The 24,734-nt window shown below is 44.3% G+C and overlaps 1 long non-coding RNA gene across 1 annotated transcript; it reads right to left on the bottom strand.

The window, feature by feature from the left end:
• Positions 1-364: 364 nt before the first annotated feature.
• Positions 365-24,516, bottom strand: LOC145516992 (uncharacterized). Its single transcript, XR_014061906.1, has 2 exons — positions 23,803-24,516; positions 365-884 (listed from the first exon to the last, which is right to left on the bottom strand). It is a non-coding gene; the product is annotated as an uncharacterized LOC145516992 (long non-coding RNA).
• Positions 24,517-24,734: the final 218 nt, after the last annotated feature.

The following is a 24,734-nucleotide window of genomic DNA, read 5'->3' as shown; positions in this document are numbered from 1 at the left end:
TAGTGAAAGTGAAAGTTGCTGAGCCGTGTCCAACTCTTTGTGACCCCATGGACTGTAGCGCGCCAGGCTCCTCTGTCCAGGGAATTCTCCAGGCCAGAATATTTGAGTGGGTAGCCATTCCCTTCTCCCTTCATCCCTTGGGTTGATCTTCCCAATCCAGGGATGGAACCCAGGTCTCCCGCATTACAGGCAGATTCTTTACCATCTGAGTCACCAGGGAAGCCCCCAAAGAGGTTAAAGGAATGAGAATTATTTAATGATAAAATATTTAAGTCAATAACCTCCCTCCCACTCAAAAAACTGGCAAAGAAAGGACAGTTGTAAAGAAAATGCATCTCTAGACCACAATCTCTGAGACTGGATATTTCTCTTCTAGTTTTATTGGGATCTAGTTGACACACAGCGCTATAGAAGTTTAAAGACCATAGATCATGATTTGATTCACATACATCATCAAGTGATTATCACAGTAAGTTGGGTGAACATTCATCATCTCATATAGATAAATAATTAAAGAAATGGAAAACAATGTTTTTCTTGTAATGAGAACTTTAGAGATTGGATTTTGACATAACTTTTCTTTGACTTGAGTCAGAAGTGTTTCCATGCTGTCTCTTACACGGTAGGACAAAAGATACTGCAGATCCGGAGGTTTCACTCCTCAAAACAGTGAAGACAGAAAGTTAGCTTTAATGTTCCCTGTAAAAAGGTAGAACTTGTTTCTCCTCCCAGAAGGGTGGGGTGGAGCTGGGAGCTGTTTCTCAACCAGCGCGTCTTGGCACTTGTGTTTCCAGGACTGTTTATGACATCCTGTCATCTTGGGTATATTCCATAATCCATTTTAGCACAGTTCTGCACAGGAGAAGAAGCAGAGCTTACAGTAACTGTCGTGGAGAGGAAAAAAGAGAACGCACAGATTAACTAGGAAAGAAGGTTCTAAGTGAGAGGGGTGGGGACTGGAATTGACCACTAAGAAAAGCAATGGCATCACCTTCCCTAGAAAATGTTGAAAATACAGTAAATATTAATCTGTAAAAGGTAACGAGTTTGTTAAGATGAGCTCATTAATGCTATGGCAGGCCCCAAGGAAGTGGTAAATAAACCCGAGTGTTATTTCCCATTGAACTCTGAGACCGTGGGCTGGGCCTTGAGCAGCTTAGGGCTGGCAGTGGGGAGGAGGGGGCACGGAGCTTCTGGAGAAGTCAAGGAAGGCCTGAGACTCCACAGCGCTGGACTGGGACTGATGACCCGGCCCACCAACAACACAGACGTCGAGGGCACGGAGAGCAGCCACGTGTGAAGGCAGAGAGACCTGGGGGAGTGTGCGCTCCGGAGAGCGGCAGGGCCCTGTGGTTCAGAGGACCTACCCCTCGGGGTGGGTGGCGGAGAGCAGGGACAGAACACTGTGCACCGTTGAGGCATCTCAGCCTTGGGGGCAGTGTTGAGAAGTTTGGACTTACGGACGTGAACATATGCATTGAGAAAAAATCAAAAGGAGAGCCACCTGTAATATGGTACCCAAGTAAATGTCCCCCTGGATCGCCGTCTTCAGAACTAGTAAACATGAACTCTGAGATCATGGACGCTTTAGCCAGTCTATCTGGGCTCAAGTCCCAGCTCTGAGACTTACCAGCTGTGAACACTTGGGTGCTAAACCCTTATAACCTCTCAATGCGTTCGTTTTCTTACCTGTGAAATGAAGGTACCGTAATACCGATTTTATAGGATTGTTGAAGATTAAAGGAACTAATCTATGGGAAGTGCTTAGAACCGAGCCTGGCATGCAGAAAGCACACAGAGGCAGTTGTTATCACACACTGGGGAGATTTTGTGGGATTTTGGTTCCTGAAAGAGGAAGATGTGTTGTAGTATTATGGAGGTTTCCTTCCTATTTGTGTGTGCTCTAGATGCCTGGGTGCCCGGGAGGAGCTTAGAGAATGAAAGACAGGAGGGAAACAACCAGGGACCCAGTCGCCCCGCTGTGCCAGCTCACAGAGCCACTGTGTGCAGCGGAAGGGTCAGGAGTCAGGGTTCCCCTGGCGACACCCAGAGCCGAGACACCTTCCCGAAGGGCTGGAATGCGGCAGGACCTCCACCAGGAAACTGTACGGGAGGATCAAGGACTGACTTGCCCCTAAGCACACGTGGGATGTGTACCAGACTCAGAGATAGCAGAGGGAGCCTTTGCGGGAGAGCCGTCAGAGGGACACTCAGTTGTGAGATGTTGTCTCAAAGACACTGTAACTCAGGCGTTCACCTTCGTGATCTAATCACTCCCAGAGGACATTCCTGTTATATAACACAGTATTTGCAGCTGTTATCTCTGTATGGCATCATTACAGGTGAATTTCAGCTTCTTATTTGCGTTTATCTATATTGCCCAGTTTTTGTTTTTTTTAAATCTTGATTCATTTGTTTACTTTGTTATTTTTTTTTAAACTTTTTGTTTTATATTGGAGCATGGCCTGGAGAATCCCGTGCACAGAGGAGCCTGGCGGCCTCCAGTCCATGGGGTCAACAAAAGTCAGACACGCAAAAGTCAGACACGATCGAGCAACTAACGCTTTCACCACTTCCCCAGGCGAATAACAACGTTGTGAGAATTTCAGGTGCACAGTGCAGGAACTCGGCCATTCATATACATGTGTCCATTCTCATCCCACTCCGCTCTCATCCAGGCTCTCACATAACACTGAGCAGAGCTCCCTGTGCTGTACAGTAGGACCTTGTTGCCCAGTTTTTACAATGTGCATATAGTAAGAAAATTTTTATTACATTTTGTTCTCGGTTCAAAGCAAAAGTTAGGAGTTTGTGGTGGAGAGTCAAGGTGGTTTTGTTGAAGGATTCCAGGCAGTGGAGTGAATTGACCAAGCCTGAGGGGACTGGGGTGGGGGCAAGCTAGAGGGGGTGCAGATGAGACAGAAGAGTCCAGCAAGGGGATGTTTGCAACAGAGGAGAAAATGACCAATGCTTTGGTGTTGGGAGTGGAGAGGCAAGGACACACACAAGGAACCTTTAGGAGTCAGACTGCCTGGATCACACAAGGGAGGGAAGACCAGGGAAAAGGCATGAAATTCTCTCTGGCCTCCTGGCAGCCCTTTACGCCCACCCCCGTTTGGCGCTCTGAGAGCAGACACACTTGATCCTCCCTGACAGGGCCCTGGATTCCACTGCTGATCACCAGATGCAACTCTGTCCTCCTGAACTGCACCCCACCTGTGAGCAAGGTCACAGAGGAGTTTGCTGCCACCCCCTCCTGGCAGTGGATTCCACTGCGTGGGCAGGAAAATAAGCCATGCAAGGACCTGACAAATGACCTCCCCATCTTAATCAGGTCTCTGCTCTGCTTCTTGTTTCCACTGTACTGGCTGTAGAGTCCATGAAATTTGGGATTTCTCATCCAACCAGTAATCCTCGTGAAGGATAAACTCCAGAGGCAACTCAAGTCATGCTTCTGAGAGACGACAGTGGCGCCAAGCAGGAAGGTGGCTGTGCCCGTGGGTACATGCAAGGCCAGAGGCTCTGCTGGCTTCATAGATGTTCTGAAGGGAGCCACTGCAAGCCTCATGGGACTCCACAAGAGCCACTTGACCAGTGCAACCAGGTTCCAACAGGTGTGGCCCCTCCTCACACCTAGAGACAGCTGGCATTCCCAGATAAGGACACATTTGAAACTCCCATCCATGGTGCACGGTGACTGTGGCCACATACCTTTCAGTCCACGAACTGCCACCTCCGTGGGTTCCCTTCAGCCTTGTTGGGCGACCATCTGCAAGTCCCTCTGAGGACCCTGAACTTCCCCCAAGTGCGTTTATTTCAGTACTCAACTGGCACTTTAATCCACGCAATCTTTCCTAACCTGGGATCATGGGACCAAATGGCCCCAGATATACTTAGTTAGTGGAAAATAATTTATGACACATACACCGGATGATAAATGACTGGACTTGGACAGAGGTAGTCTCAGTTTGAAAAAATTTCATTGATTCTATTTCTTTTTCTGGATGGATATGTGGAACCTTGAATTGCCATCACTTCTATGTTCAAACCTCCAGGCGTTTGCAGGATCCACTCTGCTCATTGCTTTTGGAAGCTGCTGGAAATGTTTTTTTAATTCCACTCAAAGTCCTCTCTCCTCTCACAGGCCCTCCTTCTAGCTGGGTTCGGTAGTGAGGGTATTCAGCTCATACCTTTAGGGAACACACCTGGGCTACCTCACCATAACTTTAATTTTCTCCTTCTGAGCTCTGTCACCCCCTGACTCCTGGGGCACAATTTCTTTATCAGCCAAGGGCAAAAGCTTTACAGGTGCCCCCTAAGGAAAAAGTCTACAGCACAGGTTTGTGGAAGACAGTTTTTCCACAGGCTGGGGGTGAGGAGGATTTCAGGATCATTCAAGCAAATTACATTTATTGTGCACTTTATTTCCATTTTTATTACATCAGCTCCACCTCAGATGATCAGGCATTAGATCCTGGAGGTCGGGGGTCCCTGTTCTAGAACAGCTGATCCAGCCTCACCCCCCACCAATCATTTATCAGCAAAGCTTGGGACACACGAGTTTCAATAGCCCAGGCTCTGCTGGGGATGTGCTGATGGGCCTTGAGATCCAGGGTGCTAAGCAAGCTTAGCAGTGGGAGTCAAGGACCCCCCATGCTCCCCAGAGCTCTCTGGGTGTTTGAGGGTCATGTACATGACTGTCAAGTGCTCCTCAGCACCGAGGCCTCTTCTTCAGCCCAGACCAGAAACCTGTTTATTCCCTTGTGGTCACGGATCCGAAAACTCTGTCTTCTTCCCCGTTTTTCAGCAGTTGCCCCCTCCACTCTAAACCCGGGGTGTTTTTCTGCATCCTCACCTCTCCCTAAGCCTGCTGACCAAGGAGCACAAGATTACCCACTCAGCTTCACAACTGCTCCCCACAAAGGAGCACACAGGACTTTGGGGATCAATTCCGATTTGTGGTGGAGAAAACATAGAGATGTTTCAAAAAAGTTGGAATTTTGTTAATGGGTGTCTCCTGATCTAACGGACCTAAGAGCCTTTGAAGCTGGCTAAGGCCTCACCTCACTACCTGAACTCCAAGGGCAGTTCCTTCCTTTTAAAAAAAATTATTTTATTGCAGCATAGTTGATTGACAATGCTGTATTAATTTCTGCTGGACAGCAAAGTGATTCGGTTATACATACATACATTCCTTTTTAATATTCTCTCTTAAAAATTGTTTATTTTGGGTTGTGTTGGGTCTTCATCACTGCACATGGGCTTTCTCTAGCTGCAGCAAGCAGGGGCTAGGGCTTCTCATTGAAACGGCTCTCTTGTTGTGGAACACGGGCTCTGGGAAAACAGCTTCAGTAATTTCGGTTCGTGGGCTTTGGAACACAGCTCACTAGTTGTGGTGTGTGGGCTTAGTGGCTTCAAGGCATGTGGAATCTTCCCAAAGAATGGAACCACTGTCCACTGCTTTGGCAGGTATATTCTTATCCCCTGTACCACCAGGGAAGTCCTCCTTTTTAAATATTCTTTTCCCTTATGGTTTATCACAGGTTATTGATAAACTATTGAATATAGTTCCCTGTGCTATACAGTAGGACCTTTATCCATTCTCTATACAAAAGTTTGCATCCACTAATCTCAAACTCCCACTTCATTCTTCGCCACCCCCTTCCCCTGGGCAACCATAAGTTCCATCTCTGTGTCTGTAAGTTTGTTTCTGTTTCACAGATAAATTCATTTGTGTCATATTTCAGATTCCACAAATAAGTTATATCATATGGTATTTGTCTTTCTCTGTCTGACCTGTTTCACTTAGTATGATAATCTCTAGATCCATCCATATTGCTGCAAATGGCATTATTTCACTCTTTTTTTTTATGGCTGAGTACTACTCCACTCTCTATATGCTACATCTTCTCTATCCATTCACCTGGACATTTGGGTTGTTTCTATGTTGGCTATTGTAAATAGTGCTACTAAGAGCATTGAGGTGCATATATCTTTTGAATTAAGGTTTCTGTTTTCTTTGGATATATACCCAGGAGTGGAAATGCTGGCTCATATAGTTGTTCTACTTTTAGTTTTTTGAGGACCCTCCATACTGTTTTCCATAGTGGCTGCACCAATTTACATTCCCATCAACAATGTGGAGGGAGCAGTCCCAAGGGTGGTTCCTGCTACCCTCTTACCCTCCTCCAACTGTTAGACCCCATGAGTGCCTCTTGGAAACCCCCTTTCCAACCTCCAAATGTAAGCTGAACATATTGCCTTGCTTCATATGGGAAATTTCCATCTCTAGAACCATCTCTTCTACGTGTTTAGCGCTTTGTGGAATATCCTCCCTTCTAAGGACCCACCTCAGACTCTCAGAAGGGAGGATGGTCATTTCTATCATTTTCACTGTTATTGCCTGTGGGAGGCAGAGAACTCCTCCCACCAAAGATGTCTACATCTGTGACAGCTGGTTTGTGTGTCCACTTGGTTGGACAATATACCCAGTTATTTAATCAAATATTAATCCAGGTTTTGCTTTGAGGGCACTTCATAGATGTAGTTGTCATCTACAATCAGTTGACTTTAAGTAAAGGATATGATCCTCAATAATATGGAGGAACTTCAACCAATTGCAGGCCTTAAGAGCAAAAACTGAGGTTTTCAAGGGAAGAACAAATTCTACAAAAAGAACTATTCAAATCACAAAGTCCAAAGGGTGACAAAGTCAAATCTGATACAGAAGACTCGAGCCCTAATGTCTAAGGAATCTGAGACAGAAAGCATATAGCCATCGTCATGTGAATCACGTTTTTGTAAAATTTGTTCATTTTATATTCATTTTAATAAAATATATCATTCATTTATAAAGCATGTATTAGTATTAAATGTTATGATGTTCCAGGGCTGGAACAAGGCTCAGTTGAAGACAGTCCAGAATGATGCAAGAATCAAATAGAACATGGGGGAGAGCAGTGCCCAGTCTTGGGAACTAGAGACTGGCAAGAGCTGTCAACTGGGCTGAGGTTCAAGGCTGGGCTCCACCTCCAGGAGGTTACTTGGACTGAAGGCATGTGCTACAGATGGACTGCCTATGGACAGATGCAGAGAAACTCGTAATCTCGTGTCCTGCCCTAACCTGCCCCCAGCCCACTCCTACTTCAGTATTAGACACCCAGCTCTCATCCCCTGATAGGAAAAACTTGCTTTTGAAAGTTTGAGACCTGTTCCAGAAACCTACTGCAGTATAATAAGCCATCACAAATTTACAGTGTAAAATAATAACAATTTAATTATGCTTATTGACTGTGCAGCCAGGTATTCAGACAACACACAGTACTTCACCATGTCTGGGACCATAGTGGGAGAGCTGAAAGGTTGATAGTGACTTGTATGGCTGAAGGCTGTAATCATTTATTCACTTACATGTCTGGCACCTGGGCTGGGAAAATTCACAGGTTGGGTTTAGCATTTAGACTGTCACCTGGGCCCCCTCCACATCTCTTGGGTTTATCATAGCATGAAAGCTGGGTTCCCAGAATGAGTATCCTGAGAGGGCAAGTAGGGAGAGCAAGGATTCTAGAGAGACAGAGGATGCTTGGCCTTGCTGACCTCAACACCGAGGTCAGGAAGCTTCTCTTTCACCTTATTCTGCAGGCCACAGGTAAGTCAAGGAACTCAGTCCACATTCAAGGGGAGACAAATTAGACTCTACTTCTCCTAATGAGAATCAGGCTCCTGTGGTGGCTCAGACGCTAAGGAATCCACCTGCAAGATAGGAGATCCAGGTTTGATCCCTGGGTTGGGAAGATCTCCTGGAGAAGGGAATGATTACCCACTCCAGTATTCTTGCTTGGAGAATTCCATGGACAGAGGAGCCTGATGGGCTACAGTCCAGGGAGTGGCAAAAAGTCGGACATGACTGAGTGACTAACATTTTCTCCTAATGAGACAGTGACACCTCACATTGCAGAAAAGCATACGGACCCTCAAGTTAATAAAGGATATCCACCAAAACCCCACAACTCACTTTATACTTCAGGGTGAAAGAATGAATATTTCCTCTCTAAGAGCAGGAATAAGACAGAGATAATCCCTCTCACCACTTCTATTCAACGTTGTACGAGAAGTTGACAATTAGGCAATAAAATGAAATAAAAGGCATCCAGGTTCCAGTACTCTTGCCTGGAAAATCCCATGGATGGAGGAGCCTGGTAGGCTGTAGTCCATGGGGTCATGAAGAGTCGGACGCAACTGAGCAACTTCACTTTCACTTTTCACTTTCATGCATTGGAAAAGGAAATGGCAACCCACTCCAGTGTTCTTGCCTGGAGAATCCCAGGGACGGGGGAGCCTGGTGGGCTGCCGTCTCTGGGGTCGCACAGAGTCGGACACGACTGAAGCGACTTAGCAGCAGCAGCAGTAGGTTAGAAAAAGCACTGTGAATGTGAATTACATGTGAATGACATCTTAATAAAACTGTTATTCAATAAAGGGGTATGGTATGAGAATCATTACCGCAGCCTCTTTAGAAGACAGAATCAACACAGGGTCTGAATAAAGCAGAGCTGTTGAGACGTGGGTAACCACATCGACAGGGCATGGAAGGTTTGGGGAAGGTCTTGTAGACTACAGCACCTGGGCGCTCCAAAATCTGACCTTTGGGTCATTCCAAAGCACCCCAAGATGGTCATGGCCAACAACCAAATGTATTCACACCAGAGGCCATTTCAGTGGAGGACTGGGAATGATCGCTGTCCTGCCCCAGGCATGAATTCTCGTATCTGCTCTCAAAAATGGACTTGGCCAGCCCCATTCGCTTACCTGCTATTCATCTTCCTTTTTCTTTCTGTCTCTCTCTTCCTTCTTTCCTCCCTCCCCTCTCCCTTCCTCTCTCTCTTTCTTCTTTTTCTGGAGGGCCTGAGGGGGTGTCAAGTGAGTCCTGCAGAATTTGACTGATCTGCATGCAATGTTCCTGGTCACGGAAGACGTGTTTGAGGTTTAGCTCTCTCCCTGGGGACCCCTCTCTCCAATAGTTCTTCACTCCTCCTAATCTCTACCCTGAATACTTTTAGGGTCTTTGAGCGTCTGGAAAGAGCCTGCTGCTCTAATATCTTGTTTTGGGTCCTGGGACCACCTGAAGGCCTCAGGAAAACAAAATGCTGAGATCAGAATCAGGCATCCATGCCCCACCATGTCTTGCCTTAGGCCAGTGTCCCATCCAGGAACTATAAATTCTGCCACCTGTCAACTACCAGTTCCTCCTGTCTATCCTCCTGGCTACCTGTGGGCTTCCAGGGACCCTCTAACTTCAGGACCTCACCTTAACCAACTCTCTGGTGCCTAAATGTACTTGCTACTCACCTCCCTCCTCTCAAACACTCCCTGCAACTCTTCTGATGGAGGCCAGTAGATGCCACACACCTGACCCCCTTCGACTTTGCAGCTTAGCCCCAAAGACAATCAACCGGATCCTGGAACTCTTGTTTCTAGCCTAAGCTGGTCAGGTAGGATCATCACTTCTAAGGATCTACAGGCACTTCTGGGTCTGGTGGTGCCTTTCCCTTTAAGACCTACTTCCTACCTGTTGGGGACATGACAGCCAAACATGAAAAAGACCTTGCTTTTGCAAAAGCCTGGTGTCCATAGTATTGATTGCCTGATCTCAGTCCATGTTTGCACTTCATTGCTTCTTTGCCTCCTCTGTGACTGAGCCCAGCTGGTCCCAACCGTTTCTGGGTATCCATGACCACAGCCTCTAGTCTCACCCTAGTCCTGGGCTTACTGCTTATAATCTGGCTCAGCCAGTCTGACCGACAGGAGAGATGACCTTCTGCTGGGTCCAGGCCATTTTCCTGCTGACGATCTCCACGTATCAGCCACGTGAGCCTGGGCCTCTGAATGCTCCTCTGGTGGCTAGAGGTTCAGATAGCCCATAAACTCCTGGCCCTCAGACCCTGGAAGTCCTTCAACATCACGGCTACCCTGGGAGGGGAAACTGGAAATCTGATGGAGAAAGTGCGGGGCAGAAGGGGAGCACCAAACCCTTCAGAGCTTTGCAGGGATTCCTGTTTCGCAGGAGAGCTGGCGAACATACAGTGGAGGGAACTCCCTTAGAGCCATGGAGACCCCTCTCCTCTTCACAAGGTGGCTGTAAGCGCCAGAAGTGCTGACCTGTCCCAGCAGAGCCAGCCTGGGGGTGGCCAGCCCACTCTCCATGGTGGAGCCAGCATGGTGGGCGTCAGCATAGTTGTGTTAGGGTTGCATAACTGGGCAGGGTTTCTTATCTGAACTGGTACATCAGAAATTACACCGGTGAGATATAGGTCTAAGCCAAGTCCTTGAAGGAGAGCCAAAAATCAGGGCACAGGGTTCTAGAAAGTCCTACTGCTTAGGGCCCAAAGAAGGAAGGAAGCCGGGTGGAGATTGGCAGTGGCCAAGTGCCCGCACAGCTGCCCGCTGGCTCCCACATTCCTGGGCTGTTGCTCTGGGCTAAAGGTGCACCTGGCAGGGCTCCCAGGACCCCGCACCATCCACAGCATTTCTTATGAGCTGTCCAAACAGGAGGCTCCAAGTCATTCCCTGTTTCAGCGGACGTGGTCAGATTTCAAAGCACACAACCCTCACTGCCCACCTCCAGCTCAGTGTGACCACCTACCAGGCTGACGGTCAGGTATGGAAAGGGTGCCTTGATACCGCTTAGCTTCACAGCAAACAGGCTCAGCCGTGTCTCTTAGGCAGAATTCTCTAAGGCCTCCATGCATGGCTCCACTGTGAATTCACCTGGACTGGACCACGGTCACATTAATTTCTCTCCAGACCACGTGCCTCCCCCACGGCTGGTTACAGAGTTCTGACTTCTCATAGGGAATTCATACCGTGTGTTTCAGGTGGGGTCAGGCCTCTATCTTCCACTGAAGACCTGGGCAGATGAAGCTGGTCTGGAGAATTCTGTCACACCATCCCCTGGTCTTCACGGTTGATACAGGAAAGAGCATTGACCCAAACCAGGCCAACCAGTCAAAGACTTGGGACTTTTCCCAGTGCTGTGAAAGAAAAGGTGTTTTCTTTTCTGTGAGATCACGAGCTAAAGGATGAGAAAAACACAGCCTCGTCTTTAGCGATCTTTGCTTCCAAAAGGAAAGAGCGTGGCTGTGATGGAAATCAATGCCGAGGACGGCAAACAAAGGAGATGGAACAGGAGGTGGCGTCTTGAGGACAAGTTTAAGTCTTGGATGAGTTATGCCTGAAGAGAGGTGGCTTCATTCTTTTTTTCCTCTTTTGCATTCTTTTTTAAAACAAAGCTTTTAAAAAAACGAGTGTAGTTGTTTCATGATGTTGTGTTAATTGCTGCTGGACATCAAAGTGATTCTGTTATGCATATATATATATATATATATATGCATTCTTTTTCACATTCTTTTCCATTATGGTATATCTCAGGATATTGAATATAGTTCCCTGTGCTATACAGTAGGATCTCGTTGTTTATCCATTAAAGTCATTCTTGACTCCTCTTTCTCTTACACTTAACAGCCAATTTTTTGGCAAATATTTTTGGCCTCGCGTTCAGTTACATAGAGAATCCAACGACTTCCACTCTCTCTACCCAGGCTGCCCTGGTCATTTCTCACCTTAATTACCAAAGTAGGTTTTCACCTGGAATCCCTGCTTCAGCCTAGCCTCCTCCCAACCTCCCTGACTTCCTGCCACTCCTAACTGATAAAAGAAGCGGAAACCAAGCAACCAGTTCTTGGAGGCAGGAGGGACCAAGGGAAAGACCTCCACTCCATGTTAGAGATAAAAGAATGTTTCACAAGCAAACCCCAAACATAAAGCACCCCAAGAACACAGAAGATAAAAGAAATGCAACTGCCCCAGGAACAATGAGGGGATGGAGGCGTAGGGAAGACATAACAGCTCCCTGCTTTTATTGGCATTCCTTTTTATAGCTTTATTGAGTGTACATTTCACATATTATAAAATATGCTTATTTAAAGTACTGGGAGAAGGCAATGGCACCCCACTCCAGTACTCTTGCCTGGAAAACCCCATGGACGGAGGAGCCTGGTAGGCCGCAGTCCATGGGGTCGCGAAGAGTCGGACACGACTGAGCAGCTTCACTTTCACTTTTCACTTTCACGCACTGGAAAAGGAAATGGCAACCCACTCCAGTATTCTTGCCTGGAAAATCCCATGGACGGAGGAGCCTGGTGGGCTGCCGTCTATAGGATCACACAGAGTTGGACATGACTGAGGTGACTTAGCAGCAGCAGCAGCATTTAAAGTACACAATTCAATAGTCTTCAATATATTCACAGAGTTGCGCCAGTATCACCACCATCTAATTTCAGAGTGTTTTCACCTCCCCCCAAAGGAACTCCGTTCAAATCACTTCTCATTTCCCCCCTTCCTCACCCCAGCTCCAGTCTACTCTCTGTCCCTATGATTTACCTATTCTGGATATTTCACATAAATGGAATCATATAATATGCGATCTTTTCTCACTGGCCTCTCTCACTCAGCATAGTGCTTTTGAGGTTCCTTGTGTTGTAGCACATGTCAGTACTGGTCTTCTCTTGCATGGTGTGGGTACCGATTTTGTTTATCTAGTCAACAGTCGATGGATATTTGGGTTGTTTCCACTTCTTTGGCTTTTATGAATAATGAATATTCATTTACCAGTGTGAACGTATGTTTCCAATTCTCTTGGGTATATACCTGGGAATGCAATTGCTGGGTCACATGGTTCATTCTATGTTTAACCTAAACAAAGCACAACCGAACTGATTTCCACAGCAGATGGACCATTTTACATTCCCACCAGCCATAGAGAAAGAGTCTCATTTCTCCACATCTTCACCAACACTTGCCTTTAGTTTTGTTTTGTATCATCCTCCTAGTGCGTATGAAGTGGTGTCTCATTGTGGTTTTCATTGGCATTTTCCTGGTGACTAATGACCTTAAGTATCTTCTCACATGCTTCTTGGCTGTGCTAAGTCACTTCAGTTGTGTCTGACTCTCTGTGACTCTATGGACCATAACCTTCCAGGCTCCTCTGTCCATGGGATTCTCCAGGCAAGAATACTAGAATGGGTTGTCATACCCTCCTCCGGGGGATCTTCCGAGCTTCTTGGCTGTTTGTATGTTTTCTTTGGAGAAGTGTCTATACCAATCCTTAGAACATTTTAAAGTTAGGTGTTTGTATTTTTCTTGTTGAGTTGTAAGTTCATAAATTTGTTGAAGTGTCAGTTCATAAATACATAAATTTGTTGAATTTTAAGGTCATAAATACATTTGTTGAATTGTAAGTTCATAAATAAAGGGTCTAGTATCTAAATTCTTTATGTTCTAGATGCTAGACCCTTATCTGTTACATGGTTTGCAAATATTTTCTCCCATTTTGTCCATCGCCTTTTACCTTTCTTGATCATGTCTTTTTCATTTGGATGAAGTCCAAGATATCTAATTTTACTTTGGTTGTTTTTACTTTTGGTGTCACACCTAAGAAACTGTTGCTAATTTCTGGTCGTGCAGATTTATACCTTTGTTTCCTTCTAAAAGTGATCATTTAAGCTCCTACATTAAGACCTTTAATCTTTTTGAAGTAATTTAAAAATTTTAATGGTAGTAAAATGCACACAAAATTTACCCTCTTTACCATTTTTTAATGTGCAGTTCAGTACTGTTAAGTATATTCCCATTGTCGTGCAATCAGCCTCCAGAACTCTGTCCTTGTGCAAAACCGAAACTTCATGCCTGCTGTGTCGTCACTTGAGTCCTGTTTAACTCTGTGTGAATTAGACAGGGGTGTAGCCAGACAGGCTCCTCTGTCCGTGGGGCTTCTCCAGGCAAGAATACTGGAGTGGGTTGCCATGGCCTCCTCCAGGTGATCTTCCTGACCCAGGGACTGAACCCGTGTCTCTTACGACCCCCGCATTGGCCGGTGGGCTCTTTACCACTAGCGCCAGCTGGCATTCCCATTATGGCCATCAAATAACAACAACAACTCCACATTCCCTCCTTTCCCTGGCCCCCGGCTACTGCCATTCTATTTTCCATCTTTGAATGTGACTCCCCTGGATACCTGGTATAAATGGAATCATATAGTAATTTGTCTTTTGTGACTGGCTTATTTCACTTAGCATAGTGTCCTGCAGGTTCACCCATGTGTTGCATACGTGAGAATTTCCATCCTTTTTAAGGCTGAATAGTAGGTCATTATGAAAATGTACCATATTTTGTTCACATTCATCTGTTGATGGGCGTTGTTTTCGCCTTTCGGCTATGGTGTGAAAAGTGCTGCTGTGAGCATGAACGTGCAGGTATCTCTTCAAGACCTTGATTTCAATTCTTATATTCAATTCAATATATTCCAAGAAGTGGAATTGCTGGATAATAAGGTAGTTCTACATTTAACTTTTTGAGGAACCGCCATGCTATTTTTCATAGTGGCCACACCATTTTATATTCTTACCAGTAGTGCAAAGAAAAAAAAAGTTCCAATTTCTCCACAGCCTGCCCAACATTTGTTATTTTGTTTATTCATAGTAATTGTCTTAATGAGTGTGAGGTGATAACTCACTGCAGTTATGATACGCATTTACATGAGGTTTAGTGATATTGAGCCTCAGTCATATGCTTGTTGGCCATTTAAATGTCATCTTTGGGGCAATTGTCCATTCAAGTCTTTTGTCTATTTTTTAATCAGATTTCTTGCTGGTGTTGTTGTTGAATTGTAGAAGTTCTTTATATATTCTAGATATTAACTCATCACTGATAAGCTAAGTAATACACTGAGTGACATTTTCTTTCTTGAACGACTTTGTTTCTCCTGAGGTCAATACTTATATTTTTCTTTGTTGACTTGCTCAGGTTCCTATGAACTCAAATCATTTTTCTTTCACTCCCCGATAGAATTATATTCCCCTCTTTATTATTTACTGTCTGTCATGCCTCTTCTTCCTCCCCCCTTCTTCTTTCCTTCCTTCCTCCCTTTCTGTCTCTTTCTTTCTCTCTTTCTCTCTTTCTGCCTTCCTTCCCCCCTCCCTTTTTCTTTCTCTGCCTCTTTCTCTTTTTTTCCTATGTAAATTTTAGGCATTTCCTTTTCTGCCTGTGAGTTGGTTTCCATTCTTGGGAACTGGGTACCCCAGTTAGTTCTTTCCAGTTAGAGCCTCAGGCCCTTCAGTACTGGGAAATTTACTAGATTAAAAAATTTTCCTTCTCACCCTTTTCTCTAAAGTATTTCTGTTAGTGAGATGTTAGACTTCCCACACTGGTCTACTAATTTTTAGAATATTTTCTCTGCTTTTTTTCCCCTATGCTTTTGGGGAGGTTTCTAGAGTTACTCTCCCTAGTGTTGCATTGAATTTATAAGTTAAGATAGCCATATTTTAAATTTCTGAGTTCTAGATCTTCCAAATTGCTGCCATATAATTCATAACTCCATGAAGAAAACTTTTAGAAAATCTCTTCTATACTCATGGCGATATCTTTCTTATTCTTTTCCATTTTTGCTTTCTTTTTTTCCCCTTGATCAGTTTTCAACTTCAGTAATTTCAATTCCTACTGTATTTTCATTTTCTCATTATTTTTTTCTTTTTTTCTAATTTAGTAAGATAAACACTTAAGTCTTATGTACTTAATTAAGACGTTACTTATAGAGTGGGTGATTGAAATTAGGGTGTTATATTATTATAGTAACATGAAAAAATATTAGACAATAAACTGAGAAAACTCATTGTCTGACTGAATGCAAATGTTCATTAGTCCTGTCATAATCTTTCTTATTTAATTGCATTTGTGCTAAAAGGGCTAACAGATGGATTGAATAGAATTTAGTGGGTAGTTCAGCAGCGGTGGGAAGAAATGCCCATGGATGCTTATTCTGGAGATGAGAGAAGAAGAAAGAGGAGACCTTACGCCTGTATGAGGTTAAGGCCCTTTCAGAACTTCTGATGGATGAAAGCCTACCAAGAGGGCAATCTGGGAGTCAGAAACAAGGAGTGACAACTTAAAATTGAATATGGAGGAAAAAAAGAATATTCCATTCCCACACACAAAACCAGTGTTATTACCATGCTCTAAGAATTTGAGGCTAATGCTGGGAAATATTTTATTAGAAAATGTCCACATATTTTCCCCAAAGTGTTTTGAATCTTAGGAAGAGACCATTGAAATTATTTTAGACACTGAACCCGATCCTGTGATTTTTAAATTTTTTATTTTATTGAAGTATAGCTGATGCACAATGTTCTGTTAATTTCTGCTGCACAGCAAAGTGATTCAGTTATATATATACATATACATAATGTATTATGTAATATATATATATTGTTTTTCATATTCTTTTCCATTATAATTTATCACAGGATATTGAATACAGTTCCCTATGCTGTACAGTAGGGCCCTGTTTATCCATCCTCTCTGTAACAGTTTACATCCGCGAATCCCAGCCTCCCAATCCATCCGTCCCCTCCCCTCCATCCTGCTTGGTAACCACACGTTTGCTCTCTATGCCTGTAACTCTGTTTCTGTTTTACAGGTAGGTTCATTTGTCATATTTTAGATCCCATATATAAGTGATAAATATGGCATTCACCCTTTTCTGACTTATTCACTTAAAATGATAATCCCTAGGTCCATCCATGTTGCTGCAAATGGCATTATTTCGTTCTTTTTTATGGCTGAGTAATATTCTGTTGTATGTATACCACATCCTTTTTATCTTTTCATTTGTTGATCCCTATCTGTGTTTTTATTATTCATAGTATCTTTATGATCTTAATGGAGGTGTTCTTGTTTTGTTTTTTACAGAGGGGGATATGTTTTTGAATGAAATGTTCTAATATATCTTCTCAAATATCAATCTTATTTTGTTCCTCAGAAACTTAGATAAAGTTATCTAAGATAAACTTTATCTTAGATAAAGTTCTTATCTGGAACTTCCAGATAAGAATCTAATTTTCTTCCAACATCTGATCAGAAAAAGTTTCAAAATATACAGAAAATTGGAATTAAACAATGAACACCCTAATGCCCACAACCTAGGTTCTACAGTCAGAATTTAATTTTTATTGGCTTGAATTCATATTTGTCTAAGCCTCTGAGTGATGTTGAATGGGGCAACAGCTCTACCATAATTACATAGGAAGTACTCTGTCCCTACTGGTAAGGCCAGTGCCTCATAAGAGTTCTGTACTGCGGCCAATTTCGTGAATGCTTTAAACAAGCCAACACAGGTCAGCTGTCAGCTGGGTGGAGGAGCTTCTGGAGAGTTCTCCCCAGCTTAAGGAAACAAAACTTCAGACTCAAAAAGTCATCTGACTTGCTGCCCAAGACACCTACAGATGTTGGCTGTTATGAGCAGGCGTTGTCCATGGCATAACCTAGGAACTTCTGGTTGGGTAACAAGAGCCATTGCCCTTGGCTAGAAGGTGACAGATGGAGAGGGAAAGGTAACAGGGGTGACAATCCCCCAACATGGATTTTCCTAAACATTTTACTCTGAGACTAGAGGCAACTGTCCCTGCGGATGGCACAGGGCTCCACCCTACATGCTCTTTTCCACAAATTCACACAACCTTCTCCAGGGTTTCCAGAGCCATGAAAGCCTTTAGAGGGAAAAGGGAACACAATTGTTTGAAATCGAAGGAAAACAGTGCCAACGGTCTCACTGAGCGGGTTCCAACTACCGTGTGCAATATCACAAGCTATGTATTTCAATCATCACAATTGCTGCATTTTGACAAAGCCTCATGTATCTCTGGCTTCTGTCTTCCTCCGGAAGTTCTTCAGTTAAGAACAACCTCCAAAGCAGAAAGATGGGTGCTCATCAGCGAGCTGCTCCTCACAGGAAAAACAAACAGCCCTGTGGCTAAGGAAAACCTGTGTCAGTACCGCTACCATTCTTATCTTGTAAGAACTAAAGTATATTCTCTCATTGCTAAAGCCCTTGGGGACAGCCGTGAATGCACAGCTTTGAACAGAAGTGGAAGTCTTGGGTAAATATTAAAATAAGAGAGTGGGGCTCGAAGTTTTAAATGATACAAGTCCCTCCCTCTTTTGCCTTTCTTAATGCTAGATCAAGAATCTGCGAATATTTTCTGTAAGGACCAAGAAGCAAATATATTTTTTTAAGTTTATCTTATTGAAATATAGCAGATTTACAATGTTGTGTTAATTTCTACTGTATAGCAAAGTGATTCAGTTATAGTTATACATACATTCTTTTTCATATTCTTTTTCATTATGGTTTATAATAGGATATTGAAAACAGTTCCCTGTACTCTACTGTAGGACCTTGTTTATCCATCCTATATATAATAGTTTGCATCTGCGAATCTCAAACTCCCGATCCATCTGCCCTCCAATCTCCCCACCCCCTGGCAACCACAAGTCCATTCTCTATGTCCGTGAGTCTGTTTCTGTTTCATAGATAAGTTCATTTGTGTCATATTTTAGATTCCGCATGTAAGTGATATCATGTGATATTTGACTTTCTCCTTCTGACTTACTTCACTTACTAGGATAATGTCTAGGTCCATCCACATTACTGCAGATGGTATTATTTCATGCTTTTTGGTGGTATATATATATATCAGTTCAGTTCAGTCACTCAGTTGTGTCTGACTCTTTGCGACCCCATGGACTGCAGCACGCCAGGCCTCCCTGTCCATCACCAACTCCCAGAGCTTGCTTAGATTCATGTCCATCGAGACAGTGATGCCATCCAACCATCTCATCCACTGTCATCCCCTTCTCCTCCTGCCTTCAATCTTTGCCAGCATCAGGGTCCTTTCCAATGAGTCAGTTCTTCGCATCAGGTGGCCAAAGTATTGGAGTTTCAGCTTCAGCATCAGTACTTCCAATGAATATTCAGGACTGATTTCCTTTAGGGTTGACTGGTTGGATCTCCTTGCAGTCCAAGGGACTCTCGAGAGTCTTCTCCAACACCACAGTTCAAAAGCATCAATTCTTTGGTGCTCAGCTTTCTTTATAGTCCAACTCTCACATTCATACATGACTACTGGAAAAACCATAGTTTTGACTATAGACAGACCTTTGTTGGTAAAGTAATGTCTCTGCCTCTTTAATAAGCTGTCTAGGTTGGTCATAACTTTCCTTCCAAGGAGTAAGCGTCTTTTAATTTCATGGCTACAGTCACCATCCACAGTGATTTTGGAGCCCAAGAAAATAAAGTCTGTCGCTGTTTCCACTGTTTCTCCATCTATTTGCCATGAAGTGATGGGACCGGATGCCATGATCTGTTTTCTGAATGTTGAGCTTTAAGCCAACTTTTTCGCTCTTCTCTTTCACTTTCATCAAGAGGCTCTTTAGTTCCTCTTCACTTTCTGCCATAAGGGTGGTGTCATCTGCATATCTGAGGTTATTGATATTTCTCCTGGCAATCTTGATTCCAACTTGTGCTTCCTCCAGCCCAGCATTTCTCATGATGTACTCTGCACGTAAGTTAAATAAGCAGGGTGACAATATACAGCCTTGACGTACTCCTTTCTCTATTTGGAACCAGTCTGTTGTTCCACGTCCAGTTCTAACTGTTGCTTCTTGACTTGCATACAGATTTCTCAGGAGAAAGGTGAGGTGGTCTGGTATTCCCGTCTCTTGAAGAATTTTCCACAGTTTATTGTGATCCACATAGTCAAAGGCTTTGGTGTAGTCAATAAAGCAGAAGTAGATGTTTTTCTGGAACTCTCTTGCTTTTTCAATGATCCAACGGATGTTGGCAATTTGTTCTCTGGTTCCTCTGCCTTTTCTAAATCCAGCTTGAACATCTGGAAGTTCATAGTTCATGTACTGTTGAAGCCTGGCTTGGAGAATTTTGAGCATTACTTTACTACCATGTGAGATGAGTGCAATTGTGTGGTAATTTGAGCATTCTTTGGCATTGATTTTCTTTGGGATTGGAATGAAAACTGGCCTTTTCCAGTCCTGTGGCCACTGCTGAGTTTTCCAAATTTGTTGGCATGTTGAGTGCAGCAGTTTCACAGCATCATCTTTTAGGATTTGAAATAGCTCAACTGGAATTCCATCACCTCCACTAGCTTTGTTCGTAGTGATGCTTTCTAAGGCCCATTTGACTTCACATTCCAGGATGTCTGGCTCTAGGTGAGTTATCACACCATCGTGATTATCTGGGTTGTGAAGATCTTTTTCGAATAGTTCTTCTGTGTATTCTTGCCACTTCTTCTTAATATCTTCTGCTTCTATTAGGTCCATACCATTTCTGTCCTTTATTGAGCCCATCTTTGCATGAAATGTTCCCTTGGTATCTCTAATTTTCTTGAAGAGATCTCTAGTCTTTCCCATTCTATTGTTTTCCTCTATTTCTTTGCACTGATGACTGAGGAAGGCTTTCTTCTCTCTCCTTGCTAATCTTTGGAACTGCATTCAAATGGTTATATCTTTCCTTTTCCCTTTGCCTTTTGCTTCTCTTCTTTTCCCAGCTATTTGTAAGGCCTCCTGAGACAACCATTTTGCCTTGTTGCATTTCTTTTTCTGGGGGATGGTTTTGATCACTGTCTCCTGTACAATGTCATGAACCTCCGTCCATAGTTCTTCAGGCACTCTATCAGATCTAATCCCTTGAATCTATTTGTCACTTCCACTGTAAGGGATTTGATTTAGTTCATACCTGAATGGTCTAGTGGTTTTCCCAACTTTCTTCAATTTAAATCTGAATTTGGCAATAAGGAGTTCATGATCTCAGCCACAGTCAGTTCCTGGTCTTGTTTTTGCTAACTGTATAGAGCTTTTCCATCTTTGGCTGCAAAGAATATAATCAATCTGATTTCAGTATTGACCATCTGGTGATGTCCATATGTAGAGTCTTCTCTTGTGTTGTTGGAAAAGGGTGTTTGCTATGACCAGTGCGTTCTCTTGGCAAAACCCTATTAGCCTTTGCCCTGCTTCATTCTGTACTCCAAAGCCAAATTTGCCTGTTACTCCAGGTATTTCTTGACTTCCTACTTTTGCACTCCAGTCCCCTATAATGAAAAGGACATCTTTTTTGGGTGTTCGTTCTAGAAGGTCTTGTAGTTCTTCATAGAACCGTTCAACTTCAGCTTCTTCAGTATTACTGGTTGGGGCATAGACTTGATTACCATGATATTGAATGGTTTGCCTTGGAAATGAACAGGGCTCATTCTGTCATTTCTGAGACTGCATCCAAGTACTCCATTTCAGACTCTTTTGTTGACCATGATGGCTACTCCATTTCTTCTAAGGGATTCTTGCTCACAGTAGTAGATATAATGGTCATCTGAGTTAAATTCACCCATTCCAGTCCATTTTAGTTCGCAGATTCCTAAAATGTCAATGTTCACTCTTGCCACCTCCTGTTTGACCACTTCCAATTTGCCTTGATTCATGGGCCTAACATTCCAGGTTCCTATGCAACATTGCTCTTTACAGCATCGGACTTTATTCCATCACCAGTCACATCTACAACTGGGTGTTGTTTTTGCTTTGGCTCCATCCCTTCATTCTTTCTGGAGTTATTTCTCCACTGATCTCCAGTAGCATACTGGTGACCTACCAACCTGAGGAGTTCCTCTTTCAGTGTCCTATCTTTTTGCCCTTTCATACTGTTCATGGGGTTCTCAAGGCAAGAATACTGAAGTGGTTTGCCGTTCCCTTCTCCAGCTGACCACATATTCTACTGTATATATGAATCACATCTTCTTTATCCATTCATCTGCCAATGGACTTCTAGGTTGTTTCCAAGTCTTGGCTCAACCAGTGAATAGTTTAGTCTTTGTGGGCCACACAGTGATCTTCCAAGTTTGCAACTCTGCCACGGCAGTACAGAAGCAGCCAGACAACACACAGGGGAATGAGCATGTTTTTGCATTCCAATTCAACTTCATTTATAAACACCTAAATAAAGGCTCCATTAGTTATTCACAAAATACAGACCTCACGTTTACTCTGCACAACCAAACTGTAGCATGAGTTAACAGTTCACAGGCCCCTACACTGTTTACAACTTGCCATGCTGTGTTCAGTGGTTTCAATTGTGTCCGACTCTTTTCGACCTATGGACCATAGCCCACCAGGCTCCTCTGTCCATGAGGATTCTCCAGGCAGGAATACTGGAGTGGGTTGCTGTGCCCTCCTCCAGGGGATCTTCCCGACACAGGGATCAAGCCCGTATCTCCAGCATCTCCTGCATTGCAGGCAGGTTCTTTACTCACTGAGCCACCTGGGAAGCTCATTTACAGATTATGTTTCCTCAAATACAGTCTAATTCTTAATAGCTAGAAACCTTCTATTCAATTTGTGACATTCTATCCAACAAAGACCTACTATATAGCACAGGGAACTATACTCAATATTCTCTAATAACCTATAAAGGAAAAGAACTTAGAAAAGAAATATATCTATATTTATAACTGACAGAAGAGCCTGGTAGGCTGCAGTCCGTGGGGTCGCTAAGAGTCGGATACGACTGAGTGACTTCACTTTCACTTTTCAATTTCCTGCATTGGAGAAGGAAATGGCAACCCACTCCAGTGTTCTTGCCTGGAGAATCCCAGGGACGGGGGAGCCTGGTGGGCGTCCGTCTATGGGGTCACACAGACGACTGAAGCGACTTAGCAGCATATATATATATATATATATATATATACACATTTCCCTTATATATAAAAAACTGAAAGTAACACAACATTGTAAATCAACTATATTTCAATTTAAAAAATCTGTGAAGCCACAGGATTAGAGTCACCCTGAGCCTATATTTCCACTATAATTGAAAAAGTGAGGTATAGAGTTTAGGGACATAGGTTTTAGTGTCAGTCAGATGTGAATTCAAATCCAGGCTCTGCAGCTTTCTTAGCTGTGTGATATCAGGTAAATGAAAGAACATTTTCCCATGTTTCTTCACTTGTAAAACAGACAAATGGTTTGTTTGGAAGATTGAAAGAAATAATGCAAATCAAACTGTTCAGTAAGTGCTCATAGATGTTAACTCATGATCATTAATAAAGATTTTTATTTGTATCCATATGGAAAAAGCATCCATGTCATAAGGGTTCAATAGTTCATTTCACTGATTTTACACCATTCTCTAATTAGGAAAAATCACCCTAATGTAATTCGATATTTAACTAGGAAGCCTTGAGATTAATTTGATATAACAGATAGATTATACAGTGGGCTCCTGAAGTGTGTGTTTCGATGTTTTATCACTCTGCCTTTCCGTATCTATGAATTAACGGTATTTGTTGTCCATGTATACTGTTTTTAAATTAATACTTACTAAAACATTTTTTTAAAAAGAGCTCAGGCACCTTATAGAGAGCTCCAAATCTCATTAGACAGTGTTCAATTTGAAGTTTATTTCTTTTTTGGGTACTACAAAGTACATAGGACAAAATCCAAAAGGTACAAAAGATTATTTTTTTAATTAAAAAAAATTTTTTTTTTAAATTTTGGCCACGCTGGGAAGCATGTGGAATGTTAGTTCCCTGACCAAGGATGGAACCCAAGTCCCCTGCACTGGAAGCACTAGACCACCAGGGGAGAACCCCCCAAAGACTGTCCTGTGAAAAGGAATTTGCATCACCTCCCCACTACACGCTCTATCTAGTTGCTCTCCTGAGGGAGATGCGAACACACGCACGTGCACAGCGATGTATGCGCTCACACAGGCACACAGGTCACTCACGCGGCTGTGCACTTGCTTCATTTCTTAGAGCATATGGGACATTCCCACATCTCTGCAGATGGGGCCGCCCTGTGATTTTAAACGACCGCCCAACACTTCATCAGAGGCATGTGCCCACATTATCTTACCAGCCCCCAAGGGACAGACTTCTAGGTTGTCTCCAATTGTTTGCTGTTTCAAGGGAACAGTGCCAGGCTGCCTTGGAACTTTTCATCTGCTCTGCACCGTGATTTTGCTGTCCTTTCTCTTCCAGCAGGACTGTGAAGTGATTCTGCAGGGCTTTCCCCGAGGACCCTGGCCCGAGACTTCAGCTCATACTGCTCGGGTTCCTGGGCCTTGCCCACGAGCCTCCCGTGCACCTGCCCGCCCACGCCCATGTGTCTGTATGTGTGTGTGTGCCAGCTGTGTTACCATGTGTGTGTGTGTGTGTGTGTGTGTGCCGGCTGTTACCGAGTGTGTGTGTGTGCGTGCGTGTGCCGGCTGTGCTACAGTGTCTGTGTGTGTGTGTGCGTGTGCTAGCTGTGCTACCGTGTGTGTGGGCGCGCGCGCGTGCCAGCTGTGCTACCGTGTCTGTGTGTGTGTGTGTGTGCGCGCCCGTGCGCGCGTGTGCTGGCTGCTACCGTGTGTGTGTGTGTGTGTGTGTGCACGCGCGCGCGTGCCGGCTGTTACCGTGTGTCTGTGCGACTGTGCATGTGTGCGCGCGCGCATTCACACGTGTCCCCAGCTGACAGCCGCACGCCCGCGTGGGAGGTTGCGGTGCGGACCCGAGGGGCCGCGGGGTCCCTGCGCGGTCCGAGACCCCCGCGGAGGCCGCAGCCGTGGTCCCCAGCCCTCCCGAGGCCGGGAGGTGTTTCAAGGTGTCTCCCAGAAACAGGCGCAGCCCGGGCAGCCCGCCTCCGGAACAATGGGTCCTTTCAGCCGCCCCGCAGACGGATGGCCCGTCGCCATGACAACCAGCATTGTGGGCCGTCTGAGCGCCCGGGTCCCGGCGCCCCCCGCCCCTCCCCCGGGCCCCGCCGTATGGTGCGTGTGGCGCTGGCAGCTGCTGTCCAAAGAAGGC

This window comes from Giraffa tippelskirchi, chromosome 8 (assembly GCF_054371585.1).
Source record: "Giraffa tippelskirchi isolate mGirTip1 chromosome 8, T2T-mGirTip1v1.2.pri, whole genome shotgun sequence".
Lineage (NCBI taxonomy): Eukaryota > Metazoa > Chordata > Mammalia > Artiodactyla > Giraffidae > Giraffa > Giraffa tippelskirchi.
Note: the sequence above shows the minus strand (reverse complement) of the source record. Positions and strands in the feature narration are given on the sequence as shown.